General features: G+C 35.4%; 1 protein-coding gene across 1 annotated transcript in view; it reads right to left on the reverse strand.

Annotated features, from left to right (window-relative positions):
• The window catches only part of KHDRBS2 (KH RNA binding domain containing, signal transduction associated 2), a 685,450-nt gene that overhangs the window by 411,786 nt on the left and 248,660 nt on the right, over positions 1 to 25,004 (reverse strand). The gene's annotated exons all lie outside the window — the stretch shown is intronic.

The following is a 25,004-nucleotide window of genomic DNA, read 5'->3' on the forward strand; positions in this document are numbered from 1 at the left end:
CTGACCTCTGTAAGGTGTTTACCCAACAGAACATTTGCCTTCAGTAATCAGAAAATGAAGACTATGGAAACCATTCATTTTTGTTGGTAAGTTTCCTTTATTGGCATTAAGAAGCTTAGTCACCACAATGATATATTTTTTTTAATTTGACTGAAGGTGTTTGATATTTTTCTTCATGAGTCCCCCAAATTTTCTAGTATTAAAAGATGGATCATGTGTAAAAGGAAATGATTCTATTGGGTGTGAGTGCTCTTCTTTGTTCATTGCTATTACTAGAAAAAATGAATAAAGTAAGAACTAAGATATTTTAAAATATCTGTTACTCAGTTGGCATTGGTGAATTTTTCTGATAAAAATGTATCTTCAAATATACTAATTAAATACCATAAATACCTTCTTTTCTACCATTTCTGCCTATAATAATTACTATGATAATAGGGGTTATAAAATTAGCTTTATCTAATTTCCTCTTTTATAGAAACATCTCTATTTTAACCTATTAAGTAATACATCTTTTATTTTGTTTTGAAATAAATTATTTATCTGAAAATTTAAATTATAATATATAATTAAACAATATAACAATCATTAAAATTATTTTAAAATTGTATTGATTCAGTAACAATTGCAAAGAAGGAAATATAAATTGCTATTATAAAAGTCTCATTTAATTTATGTTTCTTTTTTTTTTTTTCTTGTGGTACGTGGGCCTCTCACTGTTGTGGCCTCTCCCATTGTGGAGCACAGGCTCTGGACGTGCAGGCTCAGCAGCCATGGCTCACGGGCCCAGCCGCTCTGCGACATGTGGGATCTTCCCGGACCGGGGAACGAACTCACGTCCACTGCCTCAGCAGGTGGACTCTCAACCACTGCACCACCATGGAAGCCCTAATTTATGTTCTTTTTGTGTGTTATATAATACTTTAGTCAGACACAAAGAAATTACATTATAAATAAAATTTCTTATAATTTAATTTTCCTGTTAGTTTTTTTATATCCTATATATTATATTAAAATATGAGATTCTATAAAGTATTTTAAAGATAATAACTTATGTAAGAAGAAAAATTGAGACAAGTAAAATTTTGTAACAAAACCATTTTGAGAATTTAATATATGTGCTACATCCTACCACCTACTCACATGTAAACGTTTTCATGGATAAACCTAAGGTATATAAAATCTTCTCCCTTTACTTTTTGGCTAAATTACACTCATTTTCCACTGATTTTCTAACTTATTTTCCATTGTATGTAGTCATACTGTAAATTAAGACAAGAGTCCTTGCCTATCTTAATAACACTGTCTCCAAGTAGGGGTTTCCTCCAAGTATTTGTGAATTAAAAAAAATTATCAAATGTATTAAAATATAAAGATAATAACAACAAAGCAAAATCATGTTAAAAAAGAAATTCCCCCAATCCAAAAGGAATAAAAAAATTGAGAAAATAAATGTGATGGAACACTTGATAGTTTTACTAGGGTACTAGCCTTCTTACCCATCATATTATCATTCTAAATAGTCTTTGGATGTTAGAAATTTGCTTACTTTGATGATATGAAGGATAACATACTAATTTAAAATAAAATATCACTCTTGAGAGAGTAATTATTCCAGATGTTATCAGTGAATAAAATAATAGTCATTCAGGTAGGTTCACTGAGCTAACATGTGTATCTATTAATATGGATTATCTATAATACAACATTAATAGTGCTAGCCCTATTCTCCTCTGACCTGACCTCTTTATAAAAAGTTATATTAAATTTTTTCATGTAACTATGGAAATAGATGTAATGGAGAACATTGATTTAAAATCAACAATAAGAAAAGCACAACTTAGTAAATGTTGATGGAATTAATGTTTGCTGATGCTCTTCCCAATTTACAATCTATCAGTTGTTATATGTAGGATGTGTTCTATCAGTTGTTATATGTAGGATGTGTTCGTAGCAGAATATATCACTATTTGTTCCTACAATACCACCCTTCTATAATTTTTTAAGTTAAAAGTCAACATTACCAATGTAGAATTATTATGAATACTAGACAACATAGAGCTACTTCTAACACAATTAATAAACTTTGTAACCACATAAATGGAGTTTATATGGTGGAAAAGGAAAAAAAATCGCTTATCCAATTAAAATATAATTCTTCTTAGTTAAATCAAAACAGTTTGAGTAGAAAGTCTTTCACATCCATGGTTGAGAATTGTGTCTGTCTTTTTCTTTAATTTAAGCAAAGGCAAAACACTTCCATTTTCAAAATTCACTTAAGAGATTTGAAGGTCTGATTACAATTTCTAAATGTTATTGGTGCATAAATCTGATAGTAATGGGGATTAATCTGGCTTTGTCTGCAAATATAGTAAATTTTTTTAAAGCAAATATTTTGTTTATTGATTTCTCACCTCCTTTATATCGAGTTTGAAAATGACTTAAGGGTGGTAAAATCACTTTGGAGATTCTTCATGAACAGTTTAGTTACTTATATTAAAACTGGGTGGAGGTTGGGGGGGATTACAATACATCACTTTTTTCAACTATGCATCCTCAGTTGAAATATCAAGTAAATTGTTTTTGAATCCACTCATATTCCTAATTAACAAAAGTTACATTTGTAAAAAGGGCTACATCAATGAAGGTAATAAGTTATATATTCAAATATAAATTCCACACATTGACATTATTGTTATTATTAACCTTTTCATTTGTATTACTATTTCTACTACTACCATCATCATTTTGAAGTGATTACAATAATCTACACTTTTTATAAAAGGGAATATTACAATTTACTTCTACTATGAAAAAAGAAAACCAAATCATCCCAGTACACTTTGGCAGTATGAAGCGTTAGTTATTTTGAAGAACTGTCTCCCTAAAACATAAATTGTCCTCATAGAAGTAACAACAGGCATAATTTTCAATACATTTATACGCTTAGTAGAAAGGAAGGAAACTCTTTAATTACCAAGAACTTAATTCAATTAAATATTGAAAACATACAAAAAATAAGCTATTGCAAGTGAGTTTGAAAAAATACATATAAAAACAACAGTTTTTAGATCTATTATCAATAAGAATATAAAATAACTATATTTTGTAATATCCTAAATATAAAATATGAAGACAAAAAGAAAACCATACATATGGCTTAAAAAATAAACAATGATAAAGCAGATTTTAAAATCACAAAATAGAACTTTTAGAAATAAAAAAGTAAAATTGCTAAAATTTAAAACTCAATTGATAAAGCAATCTAAAGATGAGACACAGTGGACTTCCCTGGTGGCACAGTAGTTAAGAATCTGCCTGCCAATGCAGGGGACATGGGTTCGAGCCATGGTCCGGGAAGATCTCACATGCCACACAGCAACTAAGCCTGTGCGTCACAACTACTGAGCCTGCCCTCTAGAGCCCATGAACCACAACTACTGAGCCCATGAGCCACAACTACTGAGCCCACATGCCACAACTACTGAAGCCTGTGTGCCTAGAGCCTTTGTTCCATAACAAGAGAAGCCACCAAAATGAGAAGCCCTCACACCGCAACTAAGAGTAGCACCCACTTGCCACAACTAAAGAAAGCCCGTACACAGCAACAAAGACCCAATGCAGCCAATAAATAAATAAATGTTCCTTTAAAAACAAAACAAAAAAAAAAAACAAAAAAACCACAAAAAAAGATGAGACAGATTAAGAGATAAGTAGATACTGAAGAAATTAACCAAAATGCAGCACAGAGACACAAGGAGATGAAAAAAGAAGAGCTTTTTATCATAGCTGCAGCCCGAGGGACAGGCTTTCAATGAAACACACACCTAAGGGCTGACTGTAAACTTTCCTGAGACCTCAGAGTGGAAGAGCTCTCTTTGCGCTTTCCCTCTGCTACACACGAGTGCCAGGATCTCTTAGAGGGAAGCTCTTACACATATCTGGAGCCCCAGATTTTATGAGTGGTGTGTGTTTTTTTGTAGCTGCTTCCCAGGGAATACCTCTTGATTGCCTGGCTCTAGTGGTCAGGAGTCCCTATGATCTTGGGTCCCACAGGACTATAACAATTGAAGAGACAGTTCTTGGTTGGCTGCCACCCCAGGGCACTGCACAGACAGCAGCCTGAAACACCCCCCCCCCCAGCCTTTCTGTGAAAGAGAACTACTTGCTTCTCCTGGAGCTTAGGCCTGAAGGGCAGGCTTCAGGTTTAACACACATATAGAGGCTAAGGGGATGTCCTCCAGAAACACAGGCCGGAGGATGCCATCTTTGTGCTCTCCATCTGCCTCACTACAGCTAAGTAGTATCTTCTGAAAAGGAGCTCACACACCTGTCTGCTGCCCCAATTATAGTGACTGTCACCCAGGGGATATCAAATATTTGCATTCTTTAAAAGCTGCTGCCTGAGGATCTGGCTTCCAATCAGCCTAAATCTGGGTGCTGACTGAGATCCTATGCTTTGCCACACTGACTGTCTTAGCATACCCTCAACTACTGGGAGATATTAAAGTAAAATAGGTTGTTTGGACAATCACATAGGTTGAGAGACAACCAAGAGCTAAAGCAGGGTTGAATGATAAGCTCATCTTCTATACAAGACCAATCCTACAAACCTGGCTGTTTCATTTAATGCATAGAAACAAACACAGGAAATCAAGAAATATAAAGAAAGAAGATATGTTCCAAATGAAAGAATAAGATAAAACCTCAAAAAAGCCTTAATTAAATGGAGACAAGTAATTTACCTGATAAAAAATTAAAAGTAATAGTCATAAAGATGCTCATGAAATTGGGAGATGAACACAGTGAGAATTTTAACAAAGAGATTAAAAATACAAGAAAGTAGCAGACAGAAGTCACGGAGCTAAAGAATACAATTACTGAAATGAAAAATACACTAGAGGGGTCAACAGCAGACTAGATGAAGCAAGAGAAAGGATCAGTGAACTAAAGGGCAGGGCAGAAGAACTCACCCAATTAGAGCAGCAAAAAGAAAAGGAATATTTTTTAAAGTAAAGATAACTTAAGAGACTTTTGGGACAAAATAAGTAAACTAACATTTGCATTATAGGAGTCCTAGAAGTAAAAGAGAGAGAGAAAGGGGCAGAAAACTTATTTAAGGAAACAATGTCTGAAAACTTCCCTAAACCGGGGAAGAAAACAGACATCTAGATCCAGGAAGCCCAGAGAGTTCCAAACAAAATGAATCCAAACAGGTCCACATCAAGACACATTATAACAAAAATCTAAAAAGTTAAACACAAGGAGAAAATTCTTAAAAGTTGCAAGAAAAAGCAACTTATTACATACAAGAGAATCCCCATCATAATACCAGCAGATTTTTCAGCAAAAGCTTTGGAAGCCAGATAGAAGTGGCATGATATATTCAAAGTGCCAACAGGAAACAAAACAAAAATCTTCCAACCAGAAAATACTCTACCTGACAAAGTTACTCAGATTTGAAGTAAAGACAGTTTTCTTGACAAGCAAAACCTAAAGGAGTTCATCACCATTGAACTCTTCTTACAAGAAGTATTAAAGAAACTTTTTTAGGTTGAAAAGAAAAGGGGTTAATTAGTAACAAGAAAACATATGGAAGTATAAATCCCACTGAAAAAGGTAAATATATAGTTAAAGTAGTAAAAATATCTATAATTACAATAATAAGTTAAAGGATATCGAGATAAAAAGATGTAACATCAAAAACATAAAATGGGGGAGAGCAAACTGTAAAGCTTTAGACTGAGTATAGACAATATACATATAAGACATTATAAATATAAGTTTATAATATATAAATGCTTCATGGTAACCACAAGGCAAACACTAAGATAATGAGAAAGGAATCTAAGCATACCAATAAAGAAAGTCATCAAAACACAAAAAGAGAGCAAGAGAAGAAGAAAGGAAAAAAGAACATACAAAACTGCCAGAAACCATGGGTTTCTCTGGTGGCGCAGTGGTTGAGAGTCCGCCTGCTGATGCAGGGGACACGGGTTCATGCCCCGGTCTGGGAAGATCCCACATGCCGCGGAGCGGCTGTGCCTGTGAGCCATGGCCACTGAGTCTACATGTCCGGAGCCTGGGCTCCACAACAGGAGAGGCCACAACAGTGAGAGGCCTGCGTACCACAAAAAAACAAAACAAAACAAAACAAAACAAAACAAAACAAAAAAAACCTGCCAGAAACCAATTAACAAAATGGCAATAAGTACACACCTATCAATAATTACTCCACATGTAAATGGACTAATTCTCTAATCTGGAGACATAGAATGGCTGAATAGGTTTTAAGAAAAACAAACAAAATGCAGATATTATGCTGCCTACAAGAGATTCACTTCACACATAAGAACACATATAGACTGAAAGCAAAGGGATGAAAAAAGATATTCCATGCAAATGGAAAGCAAAAGAAATCTAGGATGGTTATATTTATACCAGGCAAAGTAGACTTTAAAACAAAGACTTTAACGAGAGACAAAGAAGGGCATTACATTATGATAAGGGGGTCAATCCAACAAAAGATTTGTAAATATTTATGCACACAACATAGAAGCACCAAAATGTATGAAACAAATATTAATAGACCTAAAGGAGAAATAGACAGCAACGTAATGCTATTAGGTTACCTTAGTATTCCACTTATATCAGTGGACGTTTGGACATAAAATCAATATGAAACACTGGCCTTAAATGACATGTTAGAACAGATGAACTTAACTGACATACACAGAGCATTTTGTCCAAAAGCAACAGAATACACATTCTTCTCAAGTGCACATGGAAGGTTCTCCAGGATAGATCATAGTTATGCCACAAAACAAGCCTTAACAAATTTACAAAGATTGAGATCATATCAATACTCTTTTCCAACAAAAACAGTATGAAACTAGAAATCAATTATAAGAAGAAAACTGAAACATTTCACAAATATGTAAAGATTAAACAAAATGCTACTGAACAAACAAATGGCTCAATGAAGAAATCAAAAGAGAAATAAAAAAAATATCTTGAGACAAATGAAAATGGAAATACTACATACCAACTAAGAAGAAAGTTCATAGCAATAAATGCTTACCTCAAGAAACAAGAAAAATCTCCAATAACAACCTAACTCTATACCTCAAGGAATTAGAAAAAGATGAATAAACAAAGCCTAAATTCAGTAGAAGGAAGGAAATAACAAAAAGCAGAGCAGAAATAAATGAAATACAGACTAAAAAGACAATAGAAAAGATCAATGAAACTAAGATCTGGTTCCCTGAAACTATCAATGAATCAACAAACCTTTAGCTAGAAGCAGAAAGAGAGAGAGGACTCAAATAAATAAAATCAGAAATGAAAGAGGAGACATTACAACTGACATCGCATAAATATAAAGGATCATTATAGACTATTATGAACAATTTTACAACAAATTGGACAACCTGAAAGAAATGGATAAATTCCTAGAAACATATAACCATCAAAGACTGAATCATGAAGAAACAGAAAATCTGAACAGACTGATTACCAGTAAGGAGATTAAATCAGTAATCAAAAACCTCCCAACAAACAGAGAAGTCTGGTACCAGAGAGCTTCACCAGAGAATTCTACCAAATGTTCAAAGAAGAGTTAATATCAATTTTTCTCAAACACTTTCAAAAAACAGACAAGGAGGGAAGACACTTCCAAACTCACTTTAGGAGGCCAGCATTACCCTGATACCAAAATTAGATAAGGACACCACAGAAAATACGATTATAGGCTAATATTCCTGAGAACATAGATGCAAAAATCCTCAAGAAAATATTAGCAAGTTGAATTCACTATTAACAGGATCATAAACCATGATCAAGTTTGATTTATTCCAGGGATGCAAGAAATGTACCTCAACATGAAAAAGGCCATATACAACAAGCTCACAGATAACATCCTCAATGGTGAAAATCTAAAAGCTTTTCCTCTAAGATCCAGAATAAGATAAGGATGCCCGTGCTTGCCATTTTCAGTCAACATAATATTGAAGTCCTAGTCACAGCAGTTAGACAAGACAGGCATCCAAATTTGAAAGGAAGAAATAAAACTATGATTATTTGCAGATGACATAATATATATAGAAAACCCTAAAGACTCCACCAGAAAACTATTAGAATTAATAAATGAATTCAGTAAAGTTGCAGGATACAAAATCAGTATACAGAAATCTGTTGCATTTCTATACACTAATAACAAACTATCAGAAAGATAAATCAAGAAAACAACCCCACTTATAATTACATCAAAAAGAATAAAATATCTGGGAATAACTTTAAACTAAGGAGGTGAAAGACCCAAATCCTGAAAACTATAAGACACTGATGAAAAAAACTGAAGGAGACATAAATAAGTGGAAAGATATTCTGTGCTCATGAATTGGAAGAGTTAATATTGTTATAATATTACTATTGTAATACTGCTTTCCTACCCAAAGCAATGTACAGATTCAATGCAATCCCTAATGAAAATTCCAATGGCATTTTTCACAGAAATAGAACAAAAAATCCTAAAATTTGTGTGGAAGACAAATACTCCAAATAAGCAAAGCAATCTTGAGAAAGAAGAATAAAGCTGGAGGTATTATGTTCCTTTATTTCAAACAATAATACAAAGCTGTATTAATCATAAAAGTATGGTATTGACATAAAATAGACACACAGATCAATGCAACAGAATATAGAGCCCAGAAATAAGTCCCCATATTAACTTATGACACAGGAGCCAAGTATATACAATGAGGAGAAGACAGTCTCTTCAATAAATGGTGTTGGGAAAACTAGACAACCACATGCAAATGAATGAAATTAAACCACTCTTATACCACACACAAAAATTAAATCAAATGGATTAATGACTTGAATATGAAACCTGAAATCATAAAACTGCTAGAGGAAAACATAGGGAGTATGCTCCTTTACATCAGTCTTTGCAGTAATATTTTGGATCTGATTCCAAACGCAAAGGAAACAGAAGCAAAAATAAATTTAAGTGGTACTACATCAAACTAAAAAGCTTCTGCACAGAAAAGAAACCCATCAGCAAGATAAAAAAATAACCTACCGAATGGGAGAAAATATTTGCAAATCATATAGGTGATAAGGGATTAATATCCAGATTATATAAGTTATTCATAGAACTCAATAACAAAAAAAAAACGAACAATGCAACTTAAAAATGGGCAGTAGATCTGAACAGATATTTTTCCAAAGAGGACATATAGATGGCTACGGGTATATGAAAATATGCTCAACATTACTAATCATCAAGAAAGTGCAAATAAATACCACAAAGGAGCAACATTTCACACCTGTCAGAATGGCTCTTATCAAAAAGACAAGAAATAACAAGTCTTGATGGGGATGTGGAGAAAAGGGAATCCTTGTGCACTGTTGGTGGGAATGTAAATTGGTGCAGCCACTGTGGAAAACAATATGGAGTTTTCTCAAAAAATTAAAAATGTAACTACAATATGATCCAGCATTTTCACTGCTGGCTATTTTTCTGACAAAATTAAAAATACTAAGGTGAAAAGTTATTGCATAGTGGTGCAATATATGCACACCTATGTTCATTACAGCATTATTTACAATAACCAATATATATGGAAGCAAGAATGAATGGATTAAAAAATATGAAAGACAACATATGCTCTCACTTATATGTGAAATAAAAACAAAACAAAACAAAACAAAACTCACAGATACAAGGAACAGGTTGCCAGAGGTGAAGGAATAGGCCAAATGGGTGAAGGGAATCAAAAGGTACAAACTTTCAGTTGTAAAATAAGTAAATCATGGGGATATGACGTGCAGCATGGTGACTATAGTTATTAATACTGTATTGAATATTTGAAAGTTGCTAAGAGAGTACAGCTTAGAAGTTCTTATAACAAGAAAAATAATCTGCAAATATGTGTAGTGATGGATGTTAACTAGACTTATTGTGGTGATTCACAATATATGCAAATATTGAATCATTAGGTTGTACACCTGAAGCTAATATAATGCTTTATGTTAATTACACTTCAATTAACAAAACAACAAACCTTTCTCTTTCTGCTTCTAGCTAAAGGTTTGTTGAGACACATCTTAAGAAATAACAAGACACTGAAGAAATGATCCCAAATACAACACAGAGAAGAAAAATTTGAAACAGTATTAAGAGAAATGGAGTACAGAGTGAGGCAGTCTAGCCCACGTCTGATTGTAGTGTCCAAAGGAGAAAATAGAATGAGGAAGAAGAAACATTCAAAAGGTTGATAATATCTAAGATATAATTCAGGAGTCAAAATGGATCATATGCAGGATAAATAAAAGATGTTCACTCTAAATATACAGTAGTGAAACTAAAGAAGGGAGAAAAAAAGCTTCTGGAAAGTAGCCAGAGTGGGATAAAAGATTATTACTTCTGCACAAACTACAGCTAAATCAACACATACTTCTTAAAGGTAACGATGGAAGCCAGAGAGAAATGTAATAACAACTTTGAAATTCTGAGAGTAAAAAGTGGTCAACCTAAAATTATGCAAGCAAAAAATTACCTTGCATAAAGGTAATCAAGATAAACATTTTCAGATGAATGAAAACTAAGCCTCCACCAATAATGTTTCCAGGGAAATTGCTAAAAATATACTTCAAGAAGTAGGAAATGATCTTAAAATGAAGGCCAGAGATGCAAGGAGGAATGAGCAGAAATATGTAAACATATTGGTAAATCTAATCAAACATTACAACAATGACAACAATAATAATAATGCCTAAAAGATGGTTTAGAACACCCTCCCCCCCCCACAGAACTAAAATACTGGAACCTGTAAAATATAGATCCAGCAGGCAATATTGAAGTGTCCTTAATTCCTTCTATTGTTTATGAATGGAGTTAAAATATTAACTTTATCAGTTAAGTGGGCATAATAAGCATTTCAAAGGTAACTAATAGAGTTTGATATAGAGTATATAATTTTCAAATACATTTTGGAAAAATTGAATAATAAAAAATTCCTAGTTGAAACTTAAAAGAAGATAAATAAGGAATGAAGTGAAATAAGCGAAAACAAATCAAGATAACTAAGAATAATGATAGAAGGGTTTAAACATACAAAAAACATAAATAATATAAAACCCCAAATTACAAGGCAGGAGTTGTCAGATTGTGTTAAAGAAAAAAAAAGTCCAGCTTTGTGATATTACAAGAAACCCAACCAAATTATTACAATACAATAACATTGAAAGAAACAAAAACATGGAAAGGGTTATGAAAGGCAATGTTAATCAAAATAAAACTTGTATATCTATAGGAATATAAAACAAAGTAGAGGTTATTTCTTTGATAGATAGGCTAGTTTTCTGCTCCTATTTCCTCCACTAAGGCCATTGGAATTGGGAGCCTCCTTACCAAGAAAGATGAAAAAGGCATTAAATTTGTACAATAAGATACTTTAGATCTACACGTGGAATAACTCCTACAGAACACCTACTGAACGCTGGCAGAAGACCTCAGATCTCCCAAAAGGCAAGAAATCCCCCACGTACCTGGGTAGGGCAAAACAAAAAAAAAATAAACAGAGATAAAAGGATAGGGATGGGACCGGCACCAGTGGGAGGGAGCTGTGAAGGAGGAAAGGTTTCCACACACTAGGAAGCCCCTTCACGGGCGGAGACTGTGGGTGGCAGAGGGGGAAAGCTTCAGCGCCAAGGAGGAGAGCACAGCAACAGGGGTGCGGAGGGCAAAGCGGAGAGATTCCCGCACAGAGGATCGGTGCTGACCGGCACTCACCAGCTCGAGAGGCTTGTCTGCTCACCCGCCGGGGTGGGCGGGGCTGGGAGTTGAGGCTAGGGCTTCGGTCAGAGCACCGGGAGAGGACTGGGGTTGGCGGCGTGAACACAGCCTGCAAGGGGTTAGTGCGCCACGGCTAGCCGGGAGGGAGTCCGGGGAAAAGTCTGGACCTGCCGGAGAGGCAAGAGACTTTTTCTTCCCTCTTTGTTTCCTGGTGCACGAGGAGAGGGGATTAAGAGCGCTGCTTAAAGGAGCTCCAGAGACGGGCGCGAGCCGCGGCTAACAGCGCAGACCCCAGAGACGGGCATGAGACGCTAAGGCTGCTGCTGCTGCCACCAAGAAGCCTGTGTGCGAGCACAGGTCACTATCCATACCCCCCTTCCGGGGAGCCTGTGCAGCCAGCCACTGCCAGGGTCCCAGAATCCAGGGACAACTTACCCAGGAGAACGCACGGCGTGCCTCAGGCTGGTTCAATGCCACGCCGGCCTCTGCCGCTGCAGGCTCGCCCCACACTCCATGCCCCTCCCTCTCCCCCGGCCTGAGTGAGATAAAGCCGCTGAATCAGCGGTTCCTTTAACCCCGTCCTGTCTGAGCGAAGAACAGACACCCTCCGGCGACCTACACACAGAGGCGGGGCCAAATCCAAAGCTGAGCCACTGGGAGCTGTGAGAACAAAGAAGAGAAAGGGAAATCTCTCCCAGCAGCCTCAGAAGCAGCGGATTAAAGCTCCACAATCAACTTGATGTACCCTGCATCTGTGGAATACATGAATAGACAAAGAATCATCCCAAATTGAGGAGGTGGACTTTGAGAGCAAGATTTATGATCTTTTCCCCTTTTCCTCTTTTTGTGTGTATGTGTATGCTTCTGTGTGAGATTTTGTCTGTATAGCTTTGCTTCCACCATTTGTCCTAGGGTTCTATCTGTCCGTTTTTTGTTTTTTAAATTTTTTTCTTTTTTTTTTCTTAATTAGTTTTTTATTTTAAAAACTTTACTATATTTTATCTTACTTTATTTTATTTTACTTTATCTTCTTTCTTTCTTTTTTCCTTCCTTTCCTCCTTCCTTCCTTCCTTCCTCCCTCCCTCTCTCCCTTCTTTCTTTCTTTCTCTCTACTTCTACTAATTCTTTTTTTCTACTTTTTCTCCCTTTTATTCTGAGCCATGTGAATGAAAGCCTCTTGGTGCTGCAACCAGGAGTCAGTGCTGTGTCTCTGAGGTGGGAGAGCCAACTTCAGGACACTGGTCCACAAGAGACCTCCCAGCTCCACATAATATCAAATGGCGAAAATCTCCCAGAGATTTCCATCTCAACACCAGCACCCAGCTTCACTCAATGACCAGCAAGCTACAGTGCTGGACATCCTATGCCAAACAACTAGCAAGACAGGAACACAATCCCACCCATTAGCAGAAAGGCTGCCTGAAATCATAATAAGTCCACAGACACCCCAAAACACACCACCAAACGTGGACTTGCCCACCAGAAAGACAAGATCCAGCCTCATCCACCAGAACACAGGCACTAGTCACCTCCACCAGGAAGCCTACACAACCCACTGAACCAACCTTAGCCACTGGGGACAGACACCAAAAACAATGGGAACTATGAACCTGCAGCCTGCAAAAAGGAGACCCCAAACACAGTAAGATAAGCAAAATGAGAAGACAGAAAAACACACAGCAGATGACGGAGCAAGATAAAAACCCACCAGACCTAACAAATGAAGAGGAAATAGGCAGTCTACCTGAAAGAGAATTCAGAATAATGATAGTAAAGATGATCCAAAATCTTGGAAATAAAATGGACAAAATGCAAGAAACATTTAACAAGGACCTAGAAGAACTAAAGATGAAACAAACAACAATGAAAAACACAATAAATGAAATTAAAAATACTTTAGATGAGATCAATAACAGAATAACTGAGGCAGAAGAACAGAGAAGTGACCTAGAAGATAAAATAGTGGAAATAACCACTGCAGAGCAGAAAAAAGAAAAAAGTATGAAAAGAACTGAGGACAGTCTCAGAGACCTCTGGGACAAAATTAAATGCACCAACATTCGAAATATAGGGGTTCCAGAAGAAGAAAAGAAACAGAAAGGGAATGAGAAAATATTTGAAGAGATTATAGTTGAAAACTTCCCTAGTATGGAAAAGGAAATAGTTAATCAAGTCCAGGGAGCACAGAGAGTCCCATACAGGATAAATCCAAGGAAAAATACACCAAGACACATATTAATCAAACTGTCAAAAATTAAATACAGAGAAAACATATTAAAAGCAGCAAGGGAAAAACAACAAATAACACACAAGGGAATCCCCATAAGGTTGACAGCTGATCTTTCAGCAGAATATCTGCAAGCCAGAAGGGACTGGCAGACATATTTAAAGTGAAGAAGGAGAAAAACCTGCAACCAAGTTTACTCTACCCAGCAAGGATCTCATTCAGATTTGATGGAGAAATTAAAACGTTTACAGACAAGCAAAAGTTGAGAGAGTTCAGCACCGCAAAACCATCTTTACAACAACTGCTAAAGGAACTTCTCTAGGCAAGAAACACAAAAGAAGGAAAAGACCTACAATAACGAACCAAAACAATTAAGAAAATGGGAAGAGGAATATACATATCGATAATTACCTTAAATGTAAATGGACTAAATGCTCCCACCAAAAGACACAGATTAGCTGAATGGATACAAACACAAGACCCATACATTTGCTGTCTACAAGAGACCCACTTCACACCTAGAGACACATACAGACTGAAAGTAAGGGGATGGAAAAACGTATTTCATGCAAATGGAAACCAAAAGAAAGCTGGAGTAGCAATTCTCATATCAGACAAAATAGACTTTAAAATAAACAATATTAGAATAGACAAAGAAGGACACTACATAATGATCATGGGATCTATCCTAGAAGAAGATATAACAATTGTAAATACTTATGCACCCAACATAGGAGCTCCTCAATACATAAGGCAAATACTAACAGCTATAAAATGGTAAATCGACAGTAACACATTCATAGTAGGGGACTTTAACACCCCACTTTCACCAATGGACAGATCATCCAAAATGAAAATAAATAAGGAAACAGAAGGTTTAAATGATACATTAAACAAAATGGACTTAATTGATATTTATAGGACATTCCATCCAAAAACAACAGAATACATATTTTTCTCAAGTGCTCATGGAACATTCTCCAGGATAGATCATATCTTGGGTTACAAATCAAGCCTTTGTAAATTTAAGAAAATTGAAATTGTATCAAGTATCTTTTCCGATCACAACGCTATGAGACTAGATATCAATTACAGGAAAAGATCTTAAAAAAATACAAACACATGGAGTCTAAGCAATATACTACTTAATAACGAAGTGATCACTGAAGAAATCAAGGAGGAAATAAAATAATACCTAGAAACAAATGACAATGGAGACACGACGACCCAAAACCTATGACATGCAGCAAAAGCAGTTCTAAGAGGGAAGTTTATAGCAATATAAGCCCACCTTAAGAAACAGGAAACATGTCAAATAAACAAACTAACCTTGCATCTAAAGCAATTAGAGAAAGAAGAACAAAAAAAACCCAAAGTTAGCAGAAGGAAAGAAATCATAAAAATCAGATCAGAAATAAATAAAAAAGAAATGAAGGAAATGATAGCAAAGATCAATAGAACTAAAAGCTGGTTCGTTGAGAAGATAAACAAAATTGATAAACCATTAGCCAGACTCATCAAGAAAAAAAGGGAGAAGACTCAAATCAATAGAATTAGAAATGAAAAGGGAGAAGTAACAACTGACACTGCAGAAATACAAAGGATCATGAGAGGCTACTACAAGCCACTCTATGCCAATAAAATGGACAACCTGGAAGAAATGGACCAATTGTTAGAAATGTACAACCTGCCACAAGTGAATCAGGAAGAAATAGAAAATATGAACAGACCAATAACAAGCACTGAAATTGAAACTGTGATTAAAATTCTTCCAACAAACAAAAGCTCAGAACCAGATGGCTTCACAGGCGAATTCTATCAAACATTTAGAGAAGAGCTAACACCTATCCTTTTCAAACTCTTCCAAAATATAGTAGAGAGAGGAACACTCCCAAACTCATTCTACGAGGCCACCATCACCTTGATACCAAAACCAGACAAGGATGTCACAAAGAAAGAAAACTACAGGCCAAAATCACTGATGAACATAGATGCAAATATCCTCAACAAAATACTAGCAAACAGAATCCAACAGCACATTAAAAGGATCATACAGCATGATCAAGTGGGGTTTATTCCAGGAATGCAAGGAATCTTTAATATACGCAAATCTATCAATGTGACTAACCATATTAACAAATTGAAGGAGAAAAACCAATGATCATCTCAATAGATGCAGAGAAAGCTTTCGACAAAATTCAACACCAACTTATGATAAAAACCCTGCAGAAAGTAGGCATAGAGGGAACTTTCCTCAACATAAAAAAGGCCATATATGACAAACCCACAGCCAACATCGCCCTCAGTGGTGAAAAATTGAGAGCATTTCCACTAAGATCAGGAAGAAGACAAGGTTGCCCACTCTCACCACTCTTATTCAACATAGTTTTCGAAGTTTTAGCCACAGCAATCAGAGAAGAAAAGGAAATAAAAGGAATCCAAATCAGAAAAGAAGAAGTAAAATTGTCACTGTTTGCAGATGACATGATACTATACATAGAGAATCCTAAAGATGCTACCAGAAAACTACTAGAGCTAATCAATGAATTTGGTAAAGTAGCAGGATACACAATTAATGCACAGAAATCTCTGGCATTCCTATACACTAATGATGAACAATCTGAAAGTGAAATCAAGAAAACACTCCCATTTACCATTGTAACAAAAAGAATAAAATATCTAGGAATAAACCTACCTAAGGAGACAAAAGAGCTGTATGCAGAAAATTATAAGACACTGATGAAAGAAATTAAAGATGATACAAATAGACGGAGAGATATACCATGTTCTTGGATTGGAAGAATCAACATTGTGAAAATGACTGTACTACCCAAAGCAATCTACAGACTCAGTGCAATCCCTATCAAACTACCACTGGTATTTTTCACATAACTATAATAAAAAATTTCACAATTTGTATGGAAACACAAAAGACCCCGAATTGCCAAAGCAATCTTGAGAATGAAAAACGGAGCTGGAGGAATCAGGCTCCCTGACTTCAGACTATACTACAAAGCTACAGTAATCAAGACAGTATGGTACTGGCACAGAAACAGAAAGATAGATCAATGGAACAGGATAGAAAGCCCAGAGATAAACCCACGCATATATGGTCACCTTGTCTTTGATAAAGGAGGCAGGAATGTACAGTGGAGAAAGGACAGCCTCTTCAGTAAGTGGTACTGGGCAAACTGGACAGGCACATGTAAAAGTATGAGATTAGATCACTCCCTAACACCATACACAAAAATAAGCTCAAAATGGACTAAAGCCCTAAATGTAAGGCCAGAAACTATCAAACTCTTAAAGGAAAACATAGGCAGAACACTCTATGACATAAATCACAGCAAGATCCTTTTTGACCCACCTCCTAGAGAAATGGAAATAAAAACAAAAATAAACAAATGGGACCTAATGAAACTTCAAAGCTTTTGCACAGCAAAGGAAACCATAAACAAGACCAAAAGACAACACTCAGAATGGGAGAAAATATTTGCAAATGAAGCAATTGATAAAGGATTAATCCCTAAAATTTATAAGCAGCTCATGCAGCTCAATAACAAAAAATCAAACAACCCAAGCCAAAAATGGGCAGAAGACCGAAATAGACATTTCTCCAAAGAAGATATACAGACTGCCAACAAACACATGAAAGAATGCTCAATATCGTTAATCATTAGAGAAATGCAAATCAAAACTATAATGAGATATCATCTCACACCGGTCAGAATCGCCATCATCAAAAAATCTAGAAATAATAAATGCTGGAGAGGGTGTGGAGAAAAGGGAACCCTCTTGCACTGCTGGTGGGAATGTAAATTGATACAGCCACTGTGGAGGACAGTATGGATGTTCCTTACAAAACTACAAATAGAACTACCATATGACCCAGCAATCCCACTACTGGGCATATACCCTGAGAAAACCATAATTCAAAAAGAGTCATGTACCAAAATGTTCATTGCAGCTCTATTTACAATAGCCTGGAGATGCAAACAACCTAAGTGTCCATCATCGGATGAATGGATAAAGAAGATGTGGCACATATATGCAATGGAATATTACTCAGCCATAAAAAGAAACGAAATTGAGCTATTTGTAATGAGGTGGATAGACCTCGAGTCTGTCATATAGAGTGAAGTAAGTCAGAAAGTGAAAGACAAATATCATATGCTAACACATATATATGGAATTTATGGGGAAAAAATGTCATGAAGAACCTAGGGGTAAGACAGGAATAAAGACACAGACTTACTAGAGAATGGACTTGAGGATATGGGGAGGGGGATGGGTAAGCTGTGACAAGGCAAGAGAGAGGCATGGACATCTATACACTACCAAACATAAGGTAGATAGCTAGTGGGAAGCAGCCGCATAGCACAGGGAGATCAGCTCGGTGCTTTGTGACCACTTGGAGGGGTGGGATAGGGAGGGTGGGAGGGAGGGAGACGCAAGAGGGAAGAGATATGGGAGCATATGTATATGTATAACTGATTCACTTTGTTATAAAGCAGAAAGTAACACACCATTGTAAAGCAATTATACTCCAATAAAGATGTAAAAAAAAAAGATACTTTAAGAGAGAGAGACTACATTCACATAACATTCTTTACAGTATACTGTTGTAATTGTTCTATTTTATTATTAGTTATTGTTGTTAATCTCTTACTGTTCCTGCTTTACCATAGACATGTATGTGTTGGAAAAAACATAGTATATACAGGATTTGGTATAGTTTCAGGCCTCCACTGGGGACTTGGAGTGTATCCCCTACAGATAAGGGGGAACTACTATAGTTTCTCTTTCAGTATTTTGTCCAGATTTTATAATTATATCTGCAGGACAGGTAGATTGAAAGAGTCAGAGGAAGATTGTTTTGTTGTTTACAACTTTAATTTTTTTGTCATGTACATACTTCACATATTTTTAAAAATTCATGAATTTTCTTCTCTGCCCAACTCATCAGTTGTATGAAAATTGATGCCCAGACCACATTTTATGTATGCTTATGGTCTCATGAATTTTTAATTTGTTGTATTATTTATTACCTTTCAAAAATACAAAGTGAAACATATAATTAACATTCTGTAGAAAACCATTAAAACATACAGCTATGTTAATAAGGAACAAACACACACTACCTCTTCAACTCTTTAGGAAATATCAACTAAAATTCACTGCAGGTATGTTTAGTGGCTGTAAACTGAATGCTCAATCAATGGTGAAGCTTTTCTTTAAGTCAAACCTTTAATATCATACATTAAAAATTAAAAAAATTGCCAATTTATGTCTTCATATATTTATCATATTCTTAAAAGCATATTTGATGCTGGAGAAACAATGAAACTAAAATATATATGTCATGCTAACTCTACTGTGCAATGACAAAATCCAGTAGAGAATACCTGCAAAAGTAAATACCAGGCAGAAATAAATTCCTAATTTTGCATTAACAAATGCCAAGCATTGACTATAAATAGCCATGGAACTCTTCAAATGATATAGTTAAAAAACTTATACATTCTGATTGAAATATCATACAATTTTACTATTTGTTTCATCACAAAAGTTCTCATTTAAGACAATATTGCTTACATTTAGGGTCACCTAAAGCAAATAAAATATAGATTTTTAGCTAGATTTGTATTACACTTACCTTAGCAAGGTATAATAAAAAGTGTCAAATGCTTCAGTTTTTCCACTTAAAAGGAATGTTTTTTAAGCTTGAGTAACTTACCTTATATATTTTAGACTAACTTGCTTATTTGAAATGAGGATAGTTATAGTAACATCTCACTAGAAATTTTGTGAGGAGTAAAAGAAATATGTGTACAGAATTTACAATAGTGCTCAATAGTTAACTGTTATGGTTATCCTTATCTTTATTACAAGTATATGAATTTGAACTATAATCAATACAGAGCAGAATTGCATTTCTAAATAGCACATGGTGTCTGACTTAGGAAAGGAATCATCAAATGTTAAGCCCCTAAAATTGAAACTGATAAAAACAAGCCTACCTTCTATGGAGTGTTTTGCTGAAACTTTCCTTTTCCCTCAGATGCAATCATAAAATGTACATGCTACACAAAATATGATACTGAAAACCACATTAATGATTAATACAAACAAAAGAGTAAAGTCTCTAAAGGATAATAGTTTGTCAGAAAATCTTCACTTGAAAGTTTAAATTTCCCAGTTTAAAGTAATGAATTTCCATTCTGATTTACCAAACTTTTTGTATCAGCATAGAGGGCTATACTGACAAGACTTATAGTGGATTAAGAACACACCTCTGCATTTAAACACACTTGATTTTAAGTCCCAGATCTACCTTCCAGTAGTTATAACTTGACATATGACAAGTTAATGTTTCAAAAATCCTCAAATTCCTTCTCTGTAAAATAGGGCAATGATTCCCACCTCATCGCATTCTTGTAAGGACTAAAGGATACGCCTACACAATTACCTAAGTGCAATATTAAAGATTCGTTATCATAATTTTTCACAACCTGGGAAAATAGATAAAAATGGAAGACCTCTGTAATAAAACTGCAGAGTTAACATTCTCTGACTAGCAGCCACCTATCCCATAAGTCTGAACCTAAAAAAGGGAATATATCTCTCTTCTTGCACACATTAAATACAGCTGCTTCTTTCTGACGAGTTGCTATATAATACATACATCTAAAACATAACCTTCATTATCTAGAAGCTTACAGCTTTACTTTAAAAATTATGTAAAATGAATGAGTGAAAAAATAAAATTATAACAAGGAAACTACTATGTGACAGTACCTTTATGTGAACAGAAATGTATAGGAGGTAAAAATCAAAGTAGGTAAAATGCTGTACAAGGCTTAATGGAGACATCAGGAATTGCAATGGTCTGGAAGGTCTGGTATGGTGAGCAGTGGGACAGGGAAGATCAGGAATATCACTTCCTAAACCATCACCTGCAAAGCTATCATTTTGGAGACTTTTGACTTCACATAATTTTTCCCTAAAAGCAGTCCAGATCAATTGTATCAATCATTGTGCGTTACAATAGAACTCATGACCTCATAGAATGAGAAAGTAGAGTTTTCTTAATCTTATGTGCAATTAACTTTATATTAAATCTAACAGTCCCTAGACCTCTTTAAAAAAGTAATCAAAGTCCTTCTTGAAAATTAATATATATCTAATATAGCTGATTCTTAGGTTTATGCAAAAAAGTGAAATATTTTATTAACAAATGTATATATAAAATTTGATTGATAATTGTAAATCAACACATAGGAAGACATGACAAAGGACAAAGATGAACAAATATTTTTACTAGTTTTCATTAAGTATTAATACATGAGTTCTGTTAAACTATTACACAGCACATATCACAAATAACTATTTTTGAAATTCACCTTTTTAAAAGTAATGAAGAAAAACCTATAAACAAAGAAAATGGAGTATTTAACTCCACCTCCAGTGTTCCAAAAATAAATACACCTGTCCCTGTTATTATAGATTCTCACTTTAAGGTTCTGTATTTTTGATATACCCATGCAGTTCTTCACTTTGTGGCTTCCAGTCAAGAGCTCATTATTAGATAATAAGCCAGCATATAAGGAAAGTAATGTTTTGATAATTTACAGTTCCTCCTAAAAACGTGCAACTAGCCTGGTGTGAAGGAAATGATTAGAATTGATCATAACAGGATGCTGAACTCAAGGAGCACCTAGAATGCAGAACAAGTCAGGTGGAAATGGATTTATCTTCCTGCAATACTGACCAAACCTGTCATGAAAAATCAAGTGACACTACTGACAAACACAGATACTATACTAAGAATCAACATTACAAAGCAATGACACAATACACATGAAAATAAACACTGAAAGTAAACAATTATGTAGCTTAGTGACATTCAACCAGTAACAAGCATTTCATGTAGAGTGCTTTTTTAGTGATTTTCCAGATACAAAGTAAATTTATTTCTATTCATATTAAACTTAACATCCAATAAACTATCTTGAAGTAATTAAAATTAATTTTTCTGTCAATCTCCAAAATCTTCTTATGACTCATATCATCCTGCTATATTAATAGGAGATGAGATAATTGATAACTTTTTATTTTAACACTGAAGTCCATTCAATCGTGTGGAAAGGGATAGTGACAGTGAGGAGAGCTCGCTAATTAATCAATAAGTAAGGTTCTTGTCCTCTAGAAACAAATGGAAAATATTTATTCAGTTAATTATGTGCTAGTCACAAGGCTAGGTCTGATTATCCAATAATACATATGAGATGGCCCCTGCTTTTCAGGGTAAGAAACATATAAGGATGTGACACAATCACACTCTTACATATAATAATATAAGAGTACTATCAATTGTAAGGCCTACCTATGTTTAATGCACCACTAAAAAAGAAAAAAATGCTGCAGTTGAACCTCAAAACAGTGCTTACTTCTTCCTCAGAATTTTTATTTTATATTATTGACAGAGCCCTTTTAGATTTATTTAGACAGATTTGTTTTAATCAGATTTGTAACAAAGCAAAATTTTCAATATTAACAAAATAAAGTGGTTAAGGTATTCCCAAAACTTTTTCACATTCAGAGATGAATTTTCTGAATAACTTTTCAACTCGGAATCATTGATATCTGTTTTTTTACCCATAAGTATCAGTTAGCTTTTGCTGAATAACAAACTGCACAAAACTCAAAGGCATACAACAGTAAACCTTTGCTGCCTGTACATCTGTACTCAGCTGGGTGCTGGCTAGTTGGCTTGGCTGATATTGGTTAGGTTTACTTAGATGTCTGGGGTCAGCTGGCTACTGGCTGGTAGAGATTGGCTTTGGCTGTGTGTGTGTCATCTCCACATGTCTCATCTTCCCTCAGGCTACACTAGGAATGTTCTCACATTGATGGTGTATATGCAAGAGAAGAGCTCCTCTTATTTGTAGTGAGGTGGATGGACCTAGAGTCTGTCATACAGAGTGAAGTAAGTCAGAAAGAGAAAAACAAATACCGTATGCTGACACATATATGGAATCTAAAAAAACCTAGGGGCAGGACGGGAATAAAGACGCAGACCTACTAGAGAATGGACTTGAGGACACGGGGAGGGGGAAGGGTAAGCTGGGACGAAGTGAGAGAGTGGCATGGACATGTATACACTGCCAAATGTAAAATGGATAACTAGTGGGAAGCAGCCGCATAGCACAGGGAGATCAGCTCCATGCTTTGTGACCACCTGGAGGGGTGGGATATGGAGGGTGGGAGGGGGACGCAAGAGGGAGGAGATATGGGGATATATGTATATGTATAGTTGATTCACTTTGTTATACAGCAAAAACTAACACACCATTGTAAAGCAATTATACTCCAATAAAAATAAAGATGTTAAAAAAATAAATAAATTGACAAAAAAAAAAAGAGAACAGCTCCTTTTCAAGCCTCTGTTTACATCATGTACACTAATTCTCCACTAGTCAAAACAAGGGCCCAGTGCTAAAGTGGGGGCAGGCTAACACCCCCACCGTGGGAAGGCACTGCAGAGTGACATCGCAGAGGGAGTGCATGTAGAGAAGGGGAAGAACAGGGGCCATCGATGTGTCTATCCCACCACATGGTGTGCTCATTGTGCCATCAGGAATGTTTGATGACTCAGCATTTCCTAAAAGACTGCTTCGTTGCTGTCCCCAGGGCTTTCTTCCAAACAGGCATTCTGCAAGTTTTGAAGCTCGTGGATAATAACAACTATATCATGACTGCTGCTTGCTTTTTCATGACTGTAATATTCATCAATTAGAAATGTGGAAATGTGAATATGCATGATAAAAATCAATGAAATATGGTGACACAATACTCCCTAAATAATACTTCATGTGGGAAAATCCTTTTATTATATAGTACTAGGAAAGTATCTCTCCCCCTTGAAGAACTGTTTTCTGCTTTTTGACCAGAAGAATTATGCCAAATATATTACTGGATACTCAGTTCCACATTTGGTCCAGTGACAGTGACACCAATAATAATCTTGGCTCACACACTTGCTCCTTTAGCTTCCTGGTCTTGATTTCTTATTTTTATTAGAAATTATGTTTTAGGACTGTTGTGATGACTAAATTTGGTAACAGACTTCCCAAGCACTTGTAGCAATGCCTGACACATATTAAGTGCTCAGTAAATGTTAGTTGTATATCATTTATTACTATTTGTTTTAGTTTATTATTTGCATTCCCTTCATAAACTTTCTCAAATGTATTATGAGAAAATGAGTTTAGCAAATATAAAGTTGTTAAAACTGTTTCTAAGAGTAGCACAGATTTAAAATGATGTAGCAACAGATTTAGGACAATATTTACATAAACATAAAGGAAGAAAGTGGTAGGGGATATTCACATAAAATAAGAAAATGGAAAATGACATCTAATAAATGTTTCTTGACTTGAACAAGGAACTGACCTGTCCCCAGATCTTTGGGCTCATATAACATTTCTATTCCAAACTCTTCTTTCTGGCTTAAACATCCTACTTGACCTCAGCCTTGCTAATGTCCTGACCTCATCTTGTAACACTTCCCTCTTTACCCACTACATTCAAGGAAAACTTAAGTGTCTCAGACACATCAAGCATGTACCTTCCTTTTGGTCTTTGCTTTAGCTCTTCCTCTACCTGGAATGGTCTGTTCCTGACCCTCAGGTGCTGACTCCTTCTTATGAGTCAGCCTGGTATCTCACCCTTCAGTGCCAAATCTCAGAGAGGTCTTTCCTAAAGACCTTTCCCCTAAATAGAGCATCCTTATCACATCACCTGACTTCCATTACCTACATAAGCACTTATCACAACTTGATGTGCTTTCTAGTCCATTTGCTTGCTTATCTATGCATTTAGTACAAAATGATGTACTAAAATGATGCATTTAGTACAATTTAAAATCGGAGCAAAGCCTATTTATCTATGTTATTAATAATTTAGTAGTAGTAT

This window comes from Lagenorhynchus albirostris, chromosome 10 (assembly GCF_949774975.1).
Source record: "Lagenorhynchus albirostris chromosome 10, mLagAlb1.1, whole genome shotgun sequence".
Lineage (NCBI taxonomy): Eukaryota > Metazoa > Chordata > Mammalia > Artiodactyla > Delphinidae > Lagenorhynchus > Lagenorhynchus albirostris.